This window comes from Lontra canadensis, unplaced genomic scaffold, assembly GCF_010015895.1.
Source record: "Lontra canadensis isolate GAN:19392208 unplaced genomic scaffold, GSC_riverotter_1.0 scaffold2, whole genome shotgun sequence".
Classification (NCBI taxonomy): domain Eukaryota; kingdom Metazoa; phylum Chordata; class Mammalia; order Carnivora; family Mustelidae; genus Lontra; species Lontra canadensis.
Window position 1 is genome coordinate 19,568,591 of NW_022630996.1, and position 7,200 is coordinate 19,575,790.

General features: G+C 34.8%; 1 pseudogene; it reads right to left on the reverse strand.

Annotated features, from left to right (window-relative positions):
* Positions 1-5,837: 5,837 nt before the first annotated feature.
* Positions 5,838-5,982, reverse strand: LOC116875024 (annotated as a pseudogene).
* Between the last annotated feature and the right edge of the window lie 1,218 nt (positions 5,983-7,200).

Genomic DNA, 7,200 nt, shown 5'->3' on the forward strand with positions numbered 1-7,200 from the left:
CATCTGGGCTCTCCATAGTTTGGCTCCTTTGGACATTGCTGCTATAAATGTTGGAGTGCATGTGCCCTTTCAAATCACTATTTTTATATCCTTCGGATAAATACCTAGAAGTGCAGTTGCTGGGTCTTAGGGTAGTTCTATTTTTAACTTTTTAAGGAATGTCCATACTCTTCTCCAGAGTGGCTGCACCAGTTTGCATTCCCACCAACAGTGTAGGAGGGTTCCGCGTTCTCTGCATCCTCACCAACATCTGTCATTTCCTGAGTTGTTAACTTTAGCCAACCTGACTGGTGTGAGGTGGTGTCTCATTATGGTTTGATTTATATTTACCTGATGCCAAATGATGCTGAGCATTTTCTCCTGTGTCTGTTAGCCATCTATATGTCTTCTTTGAAGAAATGTCTGTACATGTCTTCTGCCCATTTCTTGACTAGATTTTTTTTGGTTTTTGGGTGTGGTGTTTGATAAGTTCTTTATAGATTTTGGATACTAGCCCTTTATCAGATAGGTCATTTGCAAATATCTTCTCCCATTCCATAGGTTGCCTTTTAGTTTTGTTGATTGTTTCCTTTGCTGTGCAAAATCTTTTATCCTGATGAAGTCCCAATAGTTCAGTTTTGCTTTTGTTTCCCTTGCCTCTGGAGATGTGCCTAGCAAGAAGTTGTTGCAGCTGAGGTCAAAGAGGTTGCTGCTTGTGTTCTCCTCTAAGATTTTGATGGATTTCTGTCTCACACTTAGGTTTTTCATCCATTTTGAGTTTGTTTCCTATTCTCCAATATTGTAAAATATCCAATACATTATTGTTAGTACTGTAATATTTTCTTAGCATTTCAGTATTTTCTCCTGGAATCTATTTCTGTTTAAGCTGTGAATAGGAATCTGTCTTACTTTTTTCTTTCAAGATTATTAATCACTTCTCTCAGCACTATTTATAAAACAGTTATAAATCTCCTACTGATTTGAAGTAATATAAGCATAATTAACTTAGATAGATATACGTAAGAGCTGTTTTTATTCTATTTGCCAATTTACCATTTTTTATTGAAAAATTTGTTTATATTTACATAAGCACACATGTGAGTATGATTTACAGTGAGTCTTTGTATGAATTGGCCTTTGGGTGCTTTGAGATTAAATTATGTTTTTATCACATATGTTTTAAATAAAATCTTTGAATTCAGTTTTGAGATTACTTTCATAATTTTTTTGCACTAATTCCTATACCAGATTGAAAGTGTGCTGCAGTTTTGGTATCTTTTGAAATACAGTTTTAATGTTTTTCTTTCCAAAAGGAACATGTAAGCAGTATTATTTTCTGGAATCTTTTATGTCCGTAAATGACTATCTGTTTCATTCATTAAAGACAGCCCAGATTGTTTTAAATTTCTTAAGTGTCTATTTTTTATTTCCTCTGAATTTATGGGATGATGTTTGGTTTCCCTGTTTCTGCAGAAATTTTTCTTAAGCCTCCATTACTTTACTTTTCTCTTTATTCAACCCTGTGCGGTTTTTTTTTTTTTTCCATATTCCCTCAGCTCTGCATTCTTTCTTATTGAGGTGAATGCTTGAATCCCTTCCTCAGATCCAGGATTAGAGCCTGGGAAGTGATATAGCAGTCCAATTCCCCATGTCTGATAAACACTTATCTATGATTTTAAACTTTCTTCTATCCTGTAACCTGGTTCTCTGAAATTCTGAACTAATGGATTACATTAAAACTTTATAATTTTTAACATCCATTTCCTCAAAGTTCTTCTCAATTTTTTCCCTGTCTTGAATGTTTTGCTTATAATTTCATTTAAAACCCCCTAATTTCAGCTTTAAGTTCTTCTTCAATAAATAAGTCTTTGGGAAAAATATTTAAATTTCTATATGCCTTGTTTTAAAAAAAATCTAACTTCTGTTTATGTTTAGATGTACAGCTTTAGTTTTATTTTGATAATAAAAAAATTACCTACACATTTTTTCTCTCCTTTTATTATCACAAAGTGCCTTTTATTTCCACTCCAAGGTTTATGTGGTTTTATGAGGTCCAGTTTAATTTTTCTATATTTGTGGCTCTCATACAACCTACACTTGCTTTCAAAGGTAGCTGAATATCCTTTGGGTCTTTATTGAAGAGCTGAGTCAGGTAACAGATGAATGCCTCTCCCTTTGACTTTTCACTCATGACTACTGTGTGGTGTGGTTTACCAAGGGAAATGACACACATTATTTTATTTATTCTTTAATACTTCTGGTTTTGTCTGTTTTGCGGAATGAGTGTGTGAAGTGTGAATTAATTACTATACTAGACAGTGGCTCTGTAGCTGAGATATGGCTGGACCTTGCAGTCTAGTGGCAAACACAGACATGAAAGACTTTCAGGTAAGGTTAGAAGGTTCTTGGAAGAAATGGAGAACCAGAAAAAACAAGATCTGTGATAGTGACATTTTACTAATCGCTAATGAAATACCCTGATGACTCTAACTTGTTGCCCACGACACAAAAGTTTTAAATCTGATTTTGGTGCCTTTTTGTGTATGCATGCGGCCTTCTACATTCTCCAGTGTATGCTGTATGTATTGTATTGTATTGTATGTATTGTATTGTATTCTCAAAGCCCTTATTCCCCAAATTATCTCACTTTGCAGCTTTTCTTACCAGACTTTTCAGCATTTCTTATTGTCTTCCCCAACTGATATCCTTTGTCTTAGGTGACAATAGCTAGTTTATTTTCCTTTCATTATTTTTTAGGAATTCCCTGGCATAGTGGACTCTCTGCCTTCAGAGTTCTAAGTTAAGTAAAATAAAAGCAAGCCCTTTATGCAAATCCTTCATGAAGCTTCCATGGTGGTCAAATAAGACAAAAACAATTCATTGAGAACCAGGTCCTCTCTGCCCTCCAACACCAGAACAGATACCAAGAATGTGAGTTGACAACATATGGAAGCAGGTGGGATAAATCAAAATACCACAAAAGTCTACTGTATTTCACTCATTGTTTTCCTGGCTGAGCATTCAACTGTTGCTGGTTGCTTTGACAATACTCTGGAGTTTTATTTCCAATAAGGTTGACTCTGACCATTTTTGTCAGATTTCTCAGTGTTTCTAAGGGAGGATGGGCCCCTGGAGTTCTCTACTCTGCCATTTTCACTGATGTTACTTTCAACTTGTATTTTGTACATGAAAATGTCTGGGTGTTCTTCCGTATAAATGCATAAAAGGTTCTTCATTCTTTTATATCACTACAGTGTTCCATGTATAGATCTACCATAGTTACTTAATGAATCTCCTGTTGCTATACATCTATCTTGTTGCTAACATTTTGCTATTACCAGTTAAATGTGGTGAATAGCCTTATACATGTTATTTCAGATCTTTGCATGTATATTTCTATATCAGATTCCAAGTGCCTTGGTGTGCCAATGGTTATGAACATCTGTAATTTTGAAAACATTGCCAGATTGTTATATATGCTGTTATCAGTTTACAAATTTACTAACCATTCATGATTTAAGATAGGTTTTCCACTACAATGCTTCATTAAAATTTTTCGTTGTTTCCAATTTGACACAGTATAGTTTTTATTTACATGTCTCTAGTTATTAATGAGTTTGAGTATCTTTAAATAAATTTAAAGACCCACCTAATTTATGAATCTTTTGTTTATTCACTTTTCACCTTTATGGTCATTTTCTTACTGGTTTGTGGGAACATTTTATATTAGGGCAACATCCATAATATTTCTCTAAATATTGTTACTATTTATCATTTTTTCTGTTTTAAATTCACCAATACAGAGTTAGCCTGTGAAACCCTAGGCCTCCACCCTGGACCCCAGTAAAAGCAGAACCTCAGGCCTACACTCTCTCCCACATCCCTGTGACATGTATGGCCCCAGGTGTGGTGTAGTTTCCAGGTTCTGTAAGTCATTAACCTTGTCTCCTTTGAAGTCTTCTGATGGTTATTGCTGAGGATGTCTTACAGTCATAATAAGAACCACAAGGGACAGTCCAGCCACAACGTTGGTTATTGATAGCCCCATACAATAGGAGGTTTCGATCTAGATACGATTTTTCCAAATTAGGTTTCACTGGAATCTACTAGGCCCAACATCCCTTATTGAAAAGCCCATTCCTTTCTCCTCTTACCCCACATAACAGTTTGAAGCTCCAAATTTATAAAATGGCTAATTTCTGTAAATATTTGGATATATATCTAGATTTTGTGTTAAGAGATTTTTTTGCTATTGATTCTAAAAATTGAGATTCCCTCATATACATTAGCAGAATGTTTTGTGGACCAGCTTCTCTCCTGCCCAAGTTTTATTTTCTCTTTAATAATCTTTGATAATCTAAAAAATAATAATAATCTTTGATAATCTTCTTTTATGGCAGCCCCCATAGAATGTAGGTAACTAGTTTAGAAATGTTGAAGACGCACATATAATTACCTCTAGTTTTCTATGTTTGTATTGGCCAATATGGTAAAGACAGTTGTGGAGTATGTCACATCATGGGACATGTTGGCCAGGTATATCAATGCATACATTCTCTTGGATGGAACATACTCCACCGTATATATCTGCTCTAACTTGCATTTGAAGCTATAAAGATAAGTTGCCCAATGTGTGATGTTGCTCTGGGTAGGTGGTGGTTAATGTCATACATCTATGAGAAACCTAAATTTTGGAATATTTGTAGGTCCCTATTCAGGGATCTAACCTTTCTAATTTATAGTTATCTCACAAAAATTTTTGTGTAAAGAAAGATGACTATCTTCTCCATAAAAAAGGTGAATTTCTGATGAACTTTAAGGCTCGTATACCCAACAAATATATTCTAATGATTTTGATTCTAGTATCTGAAAAGCTAGTTAAAAGTAATGTTTACAGGTTAACTAAGTTTAATGAACATTGCTTTCCTTAACATGTGCTTTTTCTTGGGGATAGACATTTACATTTTATTATCATCTGGCCAATAAAGACATAAAATTAAAATTTGACTTCTAGATCAATAATATTCTTATATATTTTTTTCTATGACTCAAATTATTCAATATTCAATATTATTCAATATTATTATGGTAGATTTTCTAAAATACTAGTTATATTGCTTTTATTTAGCATATGGTTCTATTGTATTTAAGGAATTGTAGTTGAAAATGTGGGGTTATGAAAACTAATGGAGAATGAGAATTTGTGTTTGTCATTTTTTTAAAAGATTTTATTTATTATTTGAGAGAGAGAGATTTAGAGAATGAGTGGGAAGAGAGGCAGAGGGAGAAACAGATTTCCCATGGAGCAGGGAGCCCATCATGGGACTTGATCCCAGGATCCTGGGATCACAATCTGAGCTGAAGGCAGACGCTCAACCTACTGAGCCACCCAGGCACCCTGTTTGTAGTGTGGAAACATGAAACATAGGAGTATTTTTTGTTTTAAGTTCTCACATGTTTATTACTGGACCATCTTACTAGTACAAGAGCATAGTAACAGAGAAAAAAAAAAGTATTTCCCCGATAAAACATGTCTAGGGGTGCCTTAGTGGCTCAGATGGTTAAGTGTCTGCCTTCAGCTCAGGTCATGATCTCCAGGACCTGGGATTGAGCCCCATGTCCGACTCCCAGCTCAGTGGGGAGTCTGCTTCTCCCTCTCCCTCTGTCTCTCCCCCTGCTTGTACTCTATCTGCCTCTGTCTTTGTCTCTCTCTCTCTCAAATGAATAAATAAATCTTTAAAAAAATGTCTATTTTTCAGATAGTAGTGATGTTTATAGAGTGATTGGGTACAAGCTAATGAGTGATGGGACATGACCTTCATGCAGCATAAATACCATGCCTTCTCATGTGTGACCCCTTATAGACCCAGTTTGGTTCTTCTTCAATGCCTCCTCTTGGAGTTGTATCTGATTTTATTACCAGTTTTCATCTGAATCCACTGGAATGGGATGTTTGTGCATTTGTTTCTTGGCCAGGAATCTCTTGATCCTGAAAGTGTTGTGAGAAGAGTTGGTGAGGAGTAGTCAACTACACATACCATGATGGCAGAGAAAAGGAGGTATTAGGAGTTTTTTTTTTTAACCAATAAAAAGAGATAAAAGGCAAGAAAGTATGATTATTAATAGATAAGTAAGCTTGAAGAGCTGTGATCTAAGATTACGGGTTTCAGTATGTAATTTTATTAATTAACTTGCGATCTGACCTCCAGAGAAAAACATTTTTTCTCTTGTATGAATCTTCAGTGACTCTGGACATGCGTAAACTGTATTGTCTTGTGATTTATAAATTAAAATGATAAAATTCTAGTACTTCCATATTAGAGATGAAAGAAGCAGTTACAAGGAAATGAAAATTAATAAGACTTCTTTTTTTTTTTAAAGATTTTATTTATTTATTTGATAGATATCACAAGTAGGCAGAGAGGCAGGCAGAGAGAGAGAAGTGGGGGAAGCAGGCTCCCTGCTGAGCAGAGAGCCCGATGTGGGGCTTGATCCCAGGACCCTAAGATCATGACCTGAGCCGAAGGCAGAGGCTTAACCCACTGAGCCACCCAAGTGCCCCTAATAAGACTTCTAATAACCAGAGAAATGTAATTGCCTATCAAAGTGAATGAGATTAACATTTATATGTAGGACATGAATGCAAATTCTAAGAAACATTTTTGTGTTTTTTACTTGCTAAAGACATATTCTAACTTTAATGCTGAACATACCATCCATACTTATCTTTGAAAGTTAAATACCCCAAAATATTTAAAAAATAAACTCTAAGTACTATAAGATCAAGTATTCAAGTTATGTAAATTGTGGGCCAGTGCACACTCAACATGCTTCAACTACAGCATTTAATTTTGAGATATTATTTTTTAAATTCACAAAATTTCTATGGCTTGCTTCTGGGTATTTATTATTTACCCAGAATTTTTGGAAATGAAGTTAATTTCACATTATAAATGAGAAAGTCTTCTTTTTTAGATACAAAAGTCTTTCAGTTAATGCCAAAACCCACATAATTGTTTTGACATCCGATTTACTCTATGTTTTTGGATGATTATTTGTTGACATCGCTCAGCTTTAGTTTACCCGGCTCTCTTCAAATATAATCCAACTTATTTTTTAACCCCATTTGAAAAGATTTCCTTAGACCAATAGAAACATTTTTAGATCAAGCTGGAGATAGATAGGAAAGGAAGTATGTGTTTGTTCTGCCAAATCATTAAT